This window comes from Monodelphis domestica, chromosome 1 (genome assembly GCF_027887165.1).
Source record: "Monodelphis domestica isolate mMonDom1 chromosome 1, mMonDom1.pri, whole genome shotgun sequence".
Lineage (NCBI taxonomy): Eukaryota > Metazoa > Chordata > Mammalia > Didelphimorphia > Didelphidae > Monodelphis > Monodelphis domestica.
In genome coordinates, this window is record NC_077227.1 from 497,679,684 (window position 1) to 497,694,041 (window position 14,358).

Genomic DNA, 14,358 nt, shown 5'->3' on the forward strand with positions numbered 1-14,358 from the left:
GAGTCTCTGGGATTATCTTGGATCACTGTATTTCTGAGAATAACTAGGCCATTCATAGTTGTTCATTAAAATTTATTGCTGTTATTGGGTACAAAGTTCTTCTAGTTTTTCTCATCTCACTTTGTATCATTTCACATTTCTTTCCAGGTTTTTCTGAAATTACTCTGTCCATCATTTCACATAGTACAATAGTATTCTATTACTATCATATACCACAACTTATCCAACCATTCCCCAATTGATGGACAACCCCTCAGTGTCCAATCTTTGCTACTACAAAAAAGAGCTTGTGTCTTCACATAAGGTGTTCCTTAAGTCTGTAATATGTTCCCTCCTCAACCTCTGTCTATTAAAATCCCTAGATTCCTTGCAAGTTCAGCTCATAGCTAAATATTTTTCTGCTCTTCCTAGCATATTCTGTTCTCTAAGTCAAATGTTCATATATATATATATGTGTATATATATATATATATATATATATATATATATATATATATACATTTTTCGCTTTGAATGACTTCAAAAGAAGAAAATCCATTTGTGATTTTCATTTTGTCTCTATTTTTATTGATTAATATAACATCTTTTACTCAATACAGGTCTATTGGATTAGATTCACTAACTTGAGGTCAGTTCTTAAGATAATTCAAGTAACTTGAAAAATGTAAATCCTAAAGTTTGCTTTTAGCTAGGATTTTTAAGACTGACTTTGTACATCTATCAGAGAACTGAATTAGCTCTGATTCACTTTGGAAGCCCCAGATTAGTGAAGTTTTCACCTGCTTTCCAGTTGGTGATTACATGAATAGACTAGAATGGTTTCATCCTGACATGTGTTGCATGCATTATGGGATTCTATAACAGTTGCTGACATTTCCTCATCCAAATGTCCCAGATAACTTCCCTAGACTGGGAATATTCCCTTTGTGAGATATTGAACAGATTTAGGACTTATGTTTCAAATAGTCTGAAGATAGATAGATAGATAGATAGATAGATAGATAGATAGATAGATAGATAGATATAACAAAAGGAAAGAACATTTCCTAATTCATGAGTTCATGGATCTCAGCTCAGCCCTAACTTTGTAGGAGATCAAACAAAAAAAGTTTATGAATTCATGTTCCTTGACTCCAATTTAAGCAGATGATACTCACCAGATTACATAATGGACCACACAGATTGTGGTTTTCAAATTCAGCTTCCTTTACCAGAGACATTTAGTTTCTATACTTTGAAAAACAATATCAAAAAACTATTCACACACAACCAATAACTGCTATCTGTAGTGAGTCACAAGCTCTGCTATTTCTGCAAAATAATACCAGATTGAATCTCACATTTTCTCCTAAATACAATAATTATTATCCAAGTGACAATGCTAATTCGTCTTTTCTGGCATATTCCTGTGGAGCACAACTAGGCTCAAGCATGATGCATGATAGAAGTCATTTAAAAATCACATTTAAAAATTATCTTCATCCAAATTTGCATAATCGTGCATAATGGGTCCAGTGGATCAATTACGACTGGGTAGTAAATACAGTTTGATATCACTTGTTTGTCCTTTGGGATTGAAATAATTTAGTGTTAGATACTGATTGACACCAGTGCCCAAAACTAAATCAAGAGCAAAATATATTCTATTTATGATGCATCTTACCAAAAAATGCCTAATGAATGTTTCTTTTTTTCCAAATGAATATCTTGCATGGAGAACTATATCTCACAAAGAAGAATGGCAACAAAGGAATCCACAGCTTTTTATGACATTCATGGCATGTTCCCTTGGCTGAGGCAGAGGACTGGACCAGATGGCCTTGTATTCTCTTTCTGCTTTGATATTCTGTGATTTACGTTTATCATAAGATTATCACCAGCTGCTGCTGCAGGAGAAAGCCAACAATCTTCCAGTTCTTCAACCTAACACCAATTTCAGTGGTTGAGATATGTACTGGATGTTTATTCTCACTATATTCTCATCCCCTCTTCCCAACCTCTGCTGTAGGTAAATGAAAGCACAACTCCACTCAGACCCTTGGACCCATTGCCCTCTTCCCAATATTTATTAGTAAGATACCATAAAGTTGCCCACCCCCTTAATTATTCTGCCTGTCAATAAATACAGTGTCACTTATAATTTCTATCTTCAGTGAAAATGACCTGTATTTTATGAATCATCTCAATTATTTAGATTATGAACTCCTTAAGAGGAGATGCTCTCAATTTTCATATCCTCAGCAATTCCATTCCATATAAAGACGATAATATATGGTTAATTTATCACAAATTAGAACCAGAGGTACCCTAAATGGATATGGTCTAACTGAATTTGCTTTATTAATATTACTCATTTAAAAATTTAAGTTCCTCAATGGCAAATATTTTTCATCTTTAAATTATAAGAACTGATATTTCCTTGCAAGCTATAGATTTTTAATAAATATCTGTTGAATTGAAATGAATTGAGGTTTGTGATATTCTACATTCAGATCTTCATTGAAAAAAAATTTTAATGAATTAATTACTGAAGTTCAAGCCATAGACCTTCAAAAATGATAATGATATATCTATCCAGGAAGAGATCTTCACAACTGAGTGCATAGTTTAAGAAATAAAAGAAAATTGTTTCCAACTTATTTCTCTCCCTGTTAGGATTTTAGGAATCTAGACTCGAAAGCAGAAGATCTGAGTTCAGCCATTATTTCATCATTATTACCAGTGACACCATGGGGAAGTCACTTGTAAAAACTTTTGTCTTTTTCTTTTTAAAATATGGATTGTAATAAACTCATATTTATCTATTATTTGATGGTCACAATGTACTTTATAAATTTGATTTCATCTTTACGACCAACTACAAGGTAGATAGTACAAGTATCATTATCCCCACATTACAAATGGGGAAACTGAGGCTCTGAAATGTGAAAGAGTTTACCAGTTGTCAGAGAACTAATGAGCAGTGGAGATGATATTTGAATTAAGGTTTCCTAATTTCTTCATCTAGTGAGGAATGACAGCCTAATATACCATAGAATAAGTGTCTGATGCTTTGTTTGGCCATAAAATTCCCTCATATCCTTGAAAATGATTCCATTCCTTGTTTCTAGGTAATTTTATTTTTAACTCTCCACTGGTCTCCCCCCCCCACCTCAGAAAACATTGTTTGTCATTGCTACATCATTACCATCCAGCTTTTAAATATTCATTTGTGCTTACTGTTGTTCTATGTTAAAGGCAGTAACATGAGATGTGTGAAACAAGATAAATCCCTTCCCCTATTTGAGTCACTCCTTCCTCATCTTAAAAGGGGATGAGTTAAAATTTTTTAACTCTACTTCTTTAGAGCTATGAAAACCTATCATTTAGTGGAGAAATGGCCTCTATTCTTTAGGACATAACCTTAGTACAATCCAAGGGAAAGGTTTTTTGAATATCATATTTATAATTTTATAGTAATTTTTAAAATGTCTATATGCTTTTGAACATATCACTTAACCTATTAAGATCTCATTTTTTATTCTCTGAATAATTGGGAGTCAGGAAGATGGATAGGATAATCTTGAAGGTCCCTTCTACCTCTGACATTCAGTAATTCTGTGAGTCAGATAGCCCTGGAGAATAAATATGTTTCTCTCTTCAATAACTCTGGTGACTTCTCACTGTAAAGTCCATGCATTATATTTCCTTATTCCCTACCTCAAACTTTCTCTTAGTATATTTCCCTTTGGTTCTTTCACCTACTCCTTCCCATAGTAAATTGTCAAGTCATGAAATCATCCTTTGAGGTGAGGTTTGCTTTAGTTTAACATTTCCAATCCCATTATATATATATATATATTAGTCTCTCGGTGATTGAGAATGACTATTGTCTTTGTGCAGTTTCATCTACGGTGTACCCTAATGTGTCTTTGGAGTACAAAGGCTGAGGCGCAGAGTTTGTGGCACATGGGGCCTGGGATGCCAGTTGTTAAGGGGGGTGCGGTTGTGGCCTGGTGTTGGAGTTCATGCGCAGCGGCAAGACGTCGACGTCGCTCATCTTCAAAGGTGGTGGTGGCATGGTTAATGTGGGTTCGCCAGCTGCTTCTGTCAGAGGCTGCGAGTTCTAGTTGCTTTGGTGTGATGCCAGCCCACTTCAAGTTTGACTTTAGCTGATCCTTGAATCTTTTCTTTGGTCGGCCTTGTTTCCTGAGTCCAGCTGACATTTCACCATAGAATACCTGTCTTGGTATTCGCTGTGGGTCCATGCGGATGACGTGTCCAGACCATCGTAGCTGGGTTTGGAGGACCAGGACTTCGATGCTGGTGGAGCTGGCTCTGTCGAGGACTTCCTGGTTGGTGATTCAGTCCTGCCATTGGATCCTCATGATTGACCGGAGGGAGCTTTGGTGGAATTGCTCCAGCTGTTTCATGTGCTTCTGGTACAGTGTCCATGTCTCACAACCGTACAGGAGCGAGCTGAGGACCACTGCGTTGTACACTTTGAGCTTTGTCGCAGTGCTTACACCTCTGTGTTGGAGGACTTTGGAGTGCAGCCACCCGAGTGCCTGGCTGGCCTTTTGTATCATGGCATTGATCTCGTGGTCTAGGGACCTGTTGTTGGCGATGGTGCTGCCCAGGTACTTGAAGGTGTTGACGTTAGAAAGCTGCGTGCCATCGATTGTAATGCACGGCTGGTTAGTTGGCCTCCCTGGTGCAGGTTGGAACAGCACCTTTGTTTTGCTGGGGCTGATAGTCAGGCCAAACAATTTTGTTGCGGTGGAGAACCTGTCCACAATGGTTTGGAGATGATTTTCTTGGTGGGCCATGAGAGCATAGTCATCTGCAAAGAGAGCTTCCAGGATGAGTCTCTCTGTTGTCTTTGTTTTTGCAGTCAGGTGGCGAAGGTCAAATAGTGAACCATCCAGTCGGTATTTGAACACCCAGGTCTAGATCCATCACAGCGTGTCATAATATTTGGATGAAAAATAGGTTGAAGAGTACCAGAGCGAGGACACAGCCTTGTTTCACGCCATTGGAGATGTTGAAGTGATCCCATTATATATCTCTCCAAAGACACTGTTAATGCTTAGTATCCCTGGCAAAGTGTTTGATTTCTAAACAAGGCAATTTTTTTTTCTTCTAAATTTTTTTTTTCCTTTCAGAGAAAAAGTAAACTGTCAAAAAAAAAACTGGCTTAAAAGACCTTTTCTGTGGACATTACTATATAACAACATGAAGATAAAATCTGGGACACTGATCTGGGAGACATTATGGTACAGGGCAAACATTATTAGTCTCAAACTCAGAAAATTTAGGCTTCAGTTCTAACATATATATATATGTACATATATACACATATAATATATAAATATAAAATATATAAGCTGTGTGATTATGGGCAAATTACTTAACTTTGGGAGCCTCAGTTTCCTTATCTGTACAATGAAGATGGTAACATTTACATCACTACCTCATAGCATTGTCATGAGGTAATCAATTCACAAAACACAACATGGTATGTACATATGAATTATCCTCTAGATATTTTAATGGTTGTTTTGCAAAACAAAAAACAAAAAAAAAAAACACATATTGTTTAGGTTAGGGTAAATTGATGTTCTTCAAATCCTCATCTTTTTTTGTTCATAAAACCCAAATCTTTGTTTCCAATCCCTTGATTCAGTTCCTAAGATAATGTCCTTTAAACTTCTAATTTGGTAGGATGGAGAAAGTTGATCTCGCTAGCTTTAATTTGCTAAGTAGAATATTAAGGTTTTCATCTGATCATCATCATGAAAATATGGTAGGTAGAATATTATCCCCATTTTATAGATGAGAAAATAGACTGAAAGAAATGAAGTCACTTGAGGGTCTATAACAAGTTTAGCTCTAAATCTATTATCCTGTGACTTTTGAAAATTCCATGTCAATTTTCCACTGAAGTAGGTTGTTTGTCTAAGAATTTTATATTTTGTTTCATTATCCAAACAAATTCAAGTATTTTTCTTTTATGATCTCATGAGCAAATAAAAGATCTAACTAAGCCTTTATAGTGACTGTTTCACAATGAGGTTTTTGAGGTAAGATGCCTAAAAGAGCAAGTAGGGGGTAGGTTTCTATGCTTTAAAATGATTCATTTTTATAGCTAACTCTAGGTAAAATGTGAGAGATGCATTTTCCTCTCTCATTATGCCCTATTAAAGTTTTAATCATGGCTCTTTGAGGAAGAAAAGGACTATAGCTAGACTCCAAGCTTAGCCTTCTTTCTCCACTAACCCAATTGAATCTTTGTCAATCAAATAGTCTATGGGATCCCTAATCCATTCTGAAGAAATAGACGTGTTTCATGCCTTAAACAGGAAGAGTAATTCTAGAAACAGGAATACTTCCGAAAACAAGGGAAGCTTAACATGGTAGAGCAAAGATGAAGAGATAGGCCTGGGGTGGCAGAAAAAAAAGGTAGCAAAAACTCTCAGGTATGTATGAGAGCAAGTCATGCCAAGTCAGCAAGAATTTATTCTTTTCTATTTGTGTGGGGTATTGAAAGAAGACTAGTACTTCTTGTGTGAGGGATTGTCATGCCATTTCTGGGGTGCTTCCATCATTTAGTGTTCACCTGCCACCCAGCTCTCACCTATGGCTCCAAGAGGTTTCAATATGTGTAGTGTACACACCCCAGTAAAACATCTTGGCAATGGATAAACAAGGTTGAGGGTAATCATTATTAGTGAAATATCTATTCCAGGTTTGTGAAGACTTCCTCAGCACAAAGGACAGATGAGAACAATTTGTTCTAAAGCCATGAAGGCCAAAAAAGGAGGCACTGTGGAGTGCTTAGAAATTGGTCAGATGTCAAAAAAACTAATGTCATCCATTGCATGCCAAACCATCACTTGTTGCCCTTATCGGACTTTGATGACTCTGGATAAGAGAGTGAGACTGAGGACTGTGTAATTCTGCCTCACTTAATCTACCTCATGTATGAATTAAAAGACATCACCTAATTTCATTTTGGATTTTCATCCACTTCAAATAGTAAGAAAAAAATATACTATGTTTTAGGCACTGGGGTGAGCTAGGAATACAAATAGAGGCAAAAAGAAAGAAATCTCCTGTCCTAAAGTGCTTAAAATTTAACAGGGGAAAATAAAGCATAAATGAAGGATGAAAAAAAGAGGAAGTAATAAGGGTATAGAAAAAAGGTGTAATAATAATAATAATAATAATAATAATAATAATAATAATAATAATAATAATAAAGATTTGGTGGAGAAAGAATTCTAGTCAGCAACCGGGAAACAGGTATGAATAAAGGAGTGAATAATACTGACTGGCTTATGGGATCCTCCTTTAAAAAGGGGATTCTAGGAAGAATGACAAATGAGAGGAATGGGTCACCAGGGTAGTGGGATATTCTTATTCTATAAAAAAGTTTTTTGGTAGTTTAATTGGTATGGCACTGAATACATAAATTAATATGGGTAGGATTGTCATTTTTATTATATTAGTTCATCCTACCCAGGAGCAATTAATGTTTTTCCAATTACTTACATCCAGTATTAATTATGTGAGGTATTTTGTAGTTATGATCATATAATTCCTGTTTTGTCTTGGTAGATAGATTCCTAAATATTTTATGTTGTCTAGAGTGATCTTAAATGGAGTTTCTCTCTCACTCCTGATGCTGAGTTTTGTTGGAAATATATAGAAACAATAATGATTTATGTGGGTTCATTTTGTATCCTGCATCTTTGCTAAAGTTACTAATTATTTCCACAAGTCTTTTAGTTGATTTTCTAGGATACTTTAAAAATACCTCCATATCAAGTAAAGAGTCATAGTTTCATTTCTAATTGCTATTGCTAGAGTTTTAGAACAATATTAAACAATAGAGGTGATAATGGGCATCCTTGTTTCACTACTGATCTTATTGGGAAGGCTTCTAACTTGTCCCCATTGCAGATGACACTTGCTGATGTTTTATATAGATCATTATTTTGAGGAATGGCCCTTCTTTTCCTATTCTTTCTCATGTTTTTCAGTAGGAATGGGTGTTGTATTTTGTCAAAAGTTTTTCTGCATCTATTGAAATAATTATGTAATTTCTGTTGGTTTAATTGTTAATATTTTCAATTATGTGTATGGTTTTCCTAATATTAAACCATCCTTGCATTCATGGTATAAATCCCACCCATAAGAATGAAATATCCTTGTGATAACTTGCTGTAGTCTTTTTGGGAGTATTTTATTTAAGATTTTTGTATCTATGTTCATTAAGCATTTGTCTGTAATTTTCTTTTTCTGTTTCTTTTTGGTCTATCTAGCTTTGGAATCAATACCATATTTGTTTCATAAAAAGAATTTGGTAAGACTCCTTCTTTGATTATTTTGTCAAACAATTTGTATAGTATTTGAAATTATTTGTTCTTTAAATGTTTCATAGAATTCACTTGTGAATTCATCTGGCTCTCGAGATTTATTTCTAGGAAGATCCTTGATGACTTTTTCAATTTCTTTTTCTGAGATGGAATTATTTAAGTATTCTATTTCCTGTTTTGTTAATGTAGGCAATTTATATTTTTGTAAATATTCACACATTTCCCCTTGATTGTCATATAGCCATGTAATTGGGAATAATAGTTCTTAATAATTACCTTAATCTTCTCTTCATTAGAGGTGAGATGACTCTTTTCATGTTTGATACTGTTAATTTGATTCTTTTTTCTTTTTTTATTAGATTAATCAGTTGTTTCTTTCATTTATTTTTTCCAAAGTACAAGCTTCTAGTCTTATTTATTAATTCAATAGTTCTTTTACTTTTAATTTTATTAATTTCTCCTTTAAATTTTAGGATTACTAATTTAGTTTTTGTATGATGAGTTTTAATTTCTTCTTTTTCTAATTTTTAAGTTGCAAGCCACATTAATTTATCTCTTCCCTCTATTTTTTGCTATAGGCACTCAGAAATATAAATGTTCCCCTGAGTACTGCTTTGGCTGTATGCAATATGTTCTGACATGTTGTTTTATTATGGTCATTCACTTTAATGAAGTCCATAATTGTTTCTATGGTTTATTTCTTGACCCACCTGTTTTGAAGAATTAGATTATTTAGTTTCCTATTAATTTTAAATTTGCTTTCCCAGGAATCCTTGTTAATTTTAATTTTTACTGTACTATGATCTGAAAAAGTTGCATTTATTATTTCTGCTTTTCTGCATTTTTTGCGATATTGTTTTGCCCTAGTACATGTTCAGTCTTCATCTATGTATCATGTACTTCTTAGAAAAAGGTATATTCCTTTTTGTTACTGTTCAAATTTCTCAAGATATTTATTAACTCTAATTTTTTTTCTAACATGTCATTCACTTCCCTTACTTCTTTCACATTTAATTTTTGGTTTGATTTATCTAGCTCTGAAAGGAGAAGGTTGTGATTCCCCACTAGTATGGACTTACAATCTATTTCTTCTTAAAGCTTCTTTAATTTCTCTTTTAGAAATCTAAATGTTGTACCATTTTGTGTATTAAGGTTAAGTAATGATATTACTTTATTGTTTATAGTATCCTTTAGCAAAATGTAATTCCCTTCCTTATCTCTTATAATAAGATCAATTTCTACTTTAGCTTTGTCTGCTATCATGATTATTACTCCTACTCTTTTGATTTTTAGATGATGCATAATAAATTTTGCTCTAGCCTTTTACCTTTAATGTGTGTCACCCTGCCTCAAATGTGTTTCTTGTAGCAACATATGGGATGATTCTAATTTTTATTCTACTCTGCTATCAGTGCATGTTTTATGGGTGAGTTCACCTCATTTACATTTAGCAATGTGATTACTAACTGTGTATTGCCCTTCATCATATTATCCCCTTTAGTTCCTGTTCTATTCCCTTTTTCTCTGTTCCTCCTCACTAGTGTTTTGCTTTTTGTCACCCCACCACTTCCCCTTCCTCAAATTACCTTCCTCTTCCCTTCTCTTATTCCCCTTCTACTTCTCTGTATGGAAAAGTAGAATTCTATGCCCCACTAAGTAGAGTAAGATATAATTCTATAATCCACAGAGCATGATTGGTTTTCCCTCTCTGAAATAGTTATGATGAGAGAAAAGTTTAAGCATTGCCTGTCACCATCCTTATCCTCACCTCACCACAATGATTTTTCATACCTCTTTATGTTATATAATTTACCCCATACTATCTCTCCCTTCCCTTTCATCTCAATTCAACACTTTTACCCCTTGATTGATTATTTCAACATATTTATATGTTTATATATCATATCATACACACATATTGTTCCATATCATCATATTTACATACACATCATATCATCATAATCAGCTTACTTCTAAAAACTCTTTCTGAGTAAATTCCTTCTATCTTCTCTGCTACTAAGAGTAATTTTTGAGAAAAACAGAAATCCTCTTTCGATGTACACATATAATAATTTTGACCTTAATGAGTTTCATAAATTTTCTCTTTCTTATTTACCTTTTTGGGATTCTCCTGTGTCTTGTGTTTGGACTTCATATTTTTTGTTTAGGTCTGCCTTATACCTCAGGAATACTTGGGAATTTTCTATCTTATTGAATGACCCATTTTCCTCCTGAAAAAATATACTTAATTTTGCTGAATAGGTTACAGTGTTGTAACTCCAAATCTTTTGCCTTCCTGAATATCATATTCCAGGCCTTTTGATCCCTTAATGTAGAATCCACTACTTTCTGTGTGATCCTGATCGTAGCTCCATGCTATTTCTGGCTGCTTCCTTGGAGTGGTGGCTCTTAAATTTAGTTATTGCATTCCTGGAAGTTGTCATTTGAGGACTTGTTACTGGAGGTGATCTGTGAATTCTTTCAAAGTCAATTTTATTTTCTTCTTTGGGGATTTCTGGTCAATTATAATTGATAATTTCTTGTAATATGAAGTCCAAAATTCTTTCTTATTGGTCATGAATTTCAAGTAGTCCAATAATTCTCAAATTGTCTCCCCTAGTTCTATTTTCTAGGTCAGTTTTTAATAAGATATTTCATGTTTTACTCTGTTTTTTTTTCCCCTCATTCCTTTGATTCTGCTTTATTGTTTCTTGATTCCCTTAGTTCTATATGGTCAATTCTGATTTTTAGTGCCTTATTTTCCTCTCTCACTTTTTGGTTCTTCTTTTTCAATTGACCCATTTCTTCTTGTAGCACTTTCATTTCTCCTTCCATCATCTTCCTTTCTTCTTGCATCACTTTCATTGATCTTCCACCACTTTTTCTCTGCATCTCTTAATTGGTTTTTGAAGTCTTTTAGGAGCTTTTCTAGAATCTGTGTCCAATCCATTTTTTTCTTTTGGACTTTGCATGTGTTTCCTTTGCTTTTACTGTCTCCTGCTATGTCTGTACCCTGTTCTTTGTCTTCATAAAAATTCTCTAGAGTTAGGTTTTTCTTTTTATTGTTTGCTTATTATTCCTATCTAATTTTAGGTAGGCTCTGTTTTCTGGGAAATTGGTGTACACTCTTAAACCTCAGTCCTTCCTTGTTGTTAGTTTCAGCTTCTTTTCTGGGTTTTTACCAATTTTGGTTCTTGGAGTAATGTGTGAATGTCTGAATTCTGAGAGCTCTGAGAGCCCCTTCCCCCTGCTGGTTCAATTGACCCTTGAGATGCTGATTGCTTAAGGACTTGTCTCAGGCTTGGGCATAATCTTTTTATTCTGATCTCAGTCTGAATTTAGAAGGTCAGTGGCTGATCAAATTCTAGCCTCAGGCTGAGGATCAATTTTTTTTCTAACTGTATACTTGATCCAATGAGGATCCCTTGATTATCCTGTCCTGGAGTAAAAAAAAAATCTGCCCCACTCCTGTGAACTGTGTTCTCCACTCAAAGTGTGAACTATGTCCTCATCTCAAGCCCAGACTGGGATTCCTGGCTTTGCTCTGGCCCCACATGTATTAGCCTGCTTCTTCCCATATTGTCCTGCACTGGGACTCCAGACTTCTTCAACAGTTTGAAATTTAAAGAGGCATGTGTTGGCTTGTACCTCTATTTGTCCTGGCAGAGTCTCAGGGTCTGAATATTGGCCTGGGATTAGGTTCCAAACCTGGGACAGCATATGTGGGGTGGGAGGTGTGTGACTTGGTTCTGCTCTCTTCTCACAATATTGCCCTGGATGTTCTCTAACCTACCATTGGATTTTTTCCTTTTCTTGATAGTTGTTTCCACTCTGTCTCCTTGTTAATCCTTTCACTCCTAAATTCATTTTGTGATTATATTTTAATCTTGTTTGGAGATGATCCTTGTGGTGACATGGAAATGTTCTAGTTTACTCCTCCATCTTGGCTCCACCCCCAAAAGTAGACATCTTTTCATAAGACAAAATTACAGGAACTAAAAATCTTCAATGATGCAAAAGATGCTGGAGCATGTTCTTCTTCTTCCAAGATATCATATGGTTTTTTTAACCCTCTCACCTTACCTTCTGAACTTTGCCTACTTTTATTTCTTGAACTACTCTAATGTTAGACTACTTGTCTCCCTCAATCTACTTTGTTTGTGTTATTGAATAATCCAAACTACCTGACCACAAAATTGTGTAAGCACTACATGTGCCTGTGTTTTCATGACACAGACCAATGACTCTGAGGTTACCTATACTAATGGGATCTTGTTTATTATATTATAAAATGAAAAGCTATTGTACCCTAAAAATAGTTATGGAGACGAGCTGATTCACAATGATTGCTTCCTACCAATGCCAATAGATCTCTGACTGTTTGGCTTAAATGAATGACCTCAAATAGTCTTCCATAATTGCATGAGGTCTGCTGTCCTCATCATGAGCTCTGGAGACTCAGAAACCCCTACTGTGCTACCTTATGCAGAATGCACTCTACAGTATCCCCTCCCTCTTCCATTATCTTTCTTTATCTTTCCTCAAGCTCCTTTCTCTGTCTCCTAAACAAGAATTATTTTCCATTCCTTCAGGTCATTTCTAGGTGATTAAGGTTGAGTGAAAACTAAAACTTAATACATTTATCACAGCATAATGATAGCAATCACCATGGGGACAGAAAGTAATATGATTTCTCCAAGTGCCAGTCTTGGTCACAGGTTTTTATTCAGGCAGAGTATAAATCAAAACAAAATAAAACATTCAGTTAGGGCTATAGTTGAGATATATTAGAGATGGGGCTGAAGGGGGTAGAAAAGCTTGGATGGACAATCTGTCTTCAAATTCAAATTCTGAGATATGTTGTTATATCAAAAGGAGTGTCTATTTGTTCTGTCTAGTCTTAGACTACCAAGCAAACACTTATGTGGGTGCAAGTTACAGTAAGGAAAGTTTAGAATTGATTTGAGAAAAAACCTTCATTAATACTTAGAGTTATCCAAAAGGATAATATTCAACACATTTTCAAAGTGTTAGGGGCATAGTTAGCATTCTCATTACTGGAACCTTTGGAAAGTTAGATGTCTCAATGTTAGGATGATGTAGAAAAGAGTGAAATAAGTAGAATGAGTAGCCTAGAAAAGAGAAGATGCTACTTTCATATATTTCTAACACTTCCCTTTGGAAAAGACTTATTTCTGTTTTTTCTCAAGGTCAGAACTAAGAGCAATGGGTATATGTGTCAGAGAAACAAATTTCACAATTTATATAATGAAATCCCTTCAACCAATAAGACATTACTAAAAGTAGAATTAGCTGCTTTAGAAGAAAAGTGATTTTCCTATCACTGGAAGTCTTCACATAAAGACTGGACAACCACTTGTATGGCATATTGTAATGGACATCCTGTTGATATACAGTATATATGACCTTAAAGCATCTTTCCAGTTCTAAGATACTATAATTCTATGATGTGATAAGCACTATGATAATTCAATACAATAAATATTTATTAAGTGTTTACTATTTGATAAGTGCCTACTACAATGCCAGGTACTGTGCTACATGTGGCGAATACAAATTAAAAAGAAAAAGAAAGACAGTACCTACCTTCAAGAGCTTACAATCTATTGGGGGAAGGCAACTGTAAAAAGGAAGCTAAAAGTGGGAAGCAGGGGCCAAGAGGTACCAGAGAAAGAGCAGTAATTCTGAATTGAAAGGAAGTGATTTCAAATCTCATTTGTAATGTTTACTGTATGTGTGAGCTTGACTAATTCACTTAACCTTCTGGTTTCTTAGTTTTCTGACTACAAAATAAGGAGTTTGGACTACACGATCACAAACAACCTCTAGCTCTAGCTCTAACACAGTGACCAAATGACTTGTCATGGACATAGTACAGGGTATATATCATGCTGGATTAGGTAGCCTCTGTGATCTTTTCCAAGTCTTGTGTTCTATGATTTCAGATAGCCAGGGTTTTAGACTCAGTAGCCTAGGA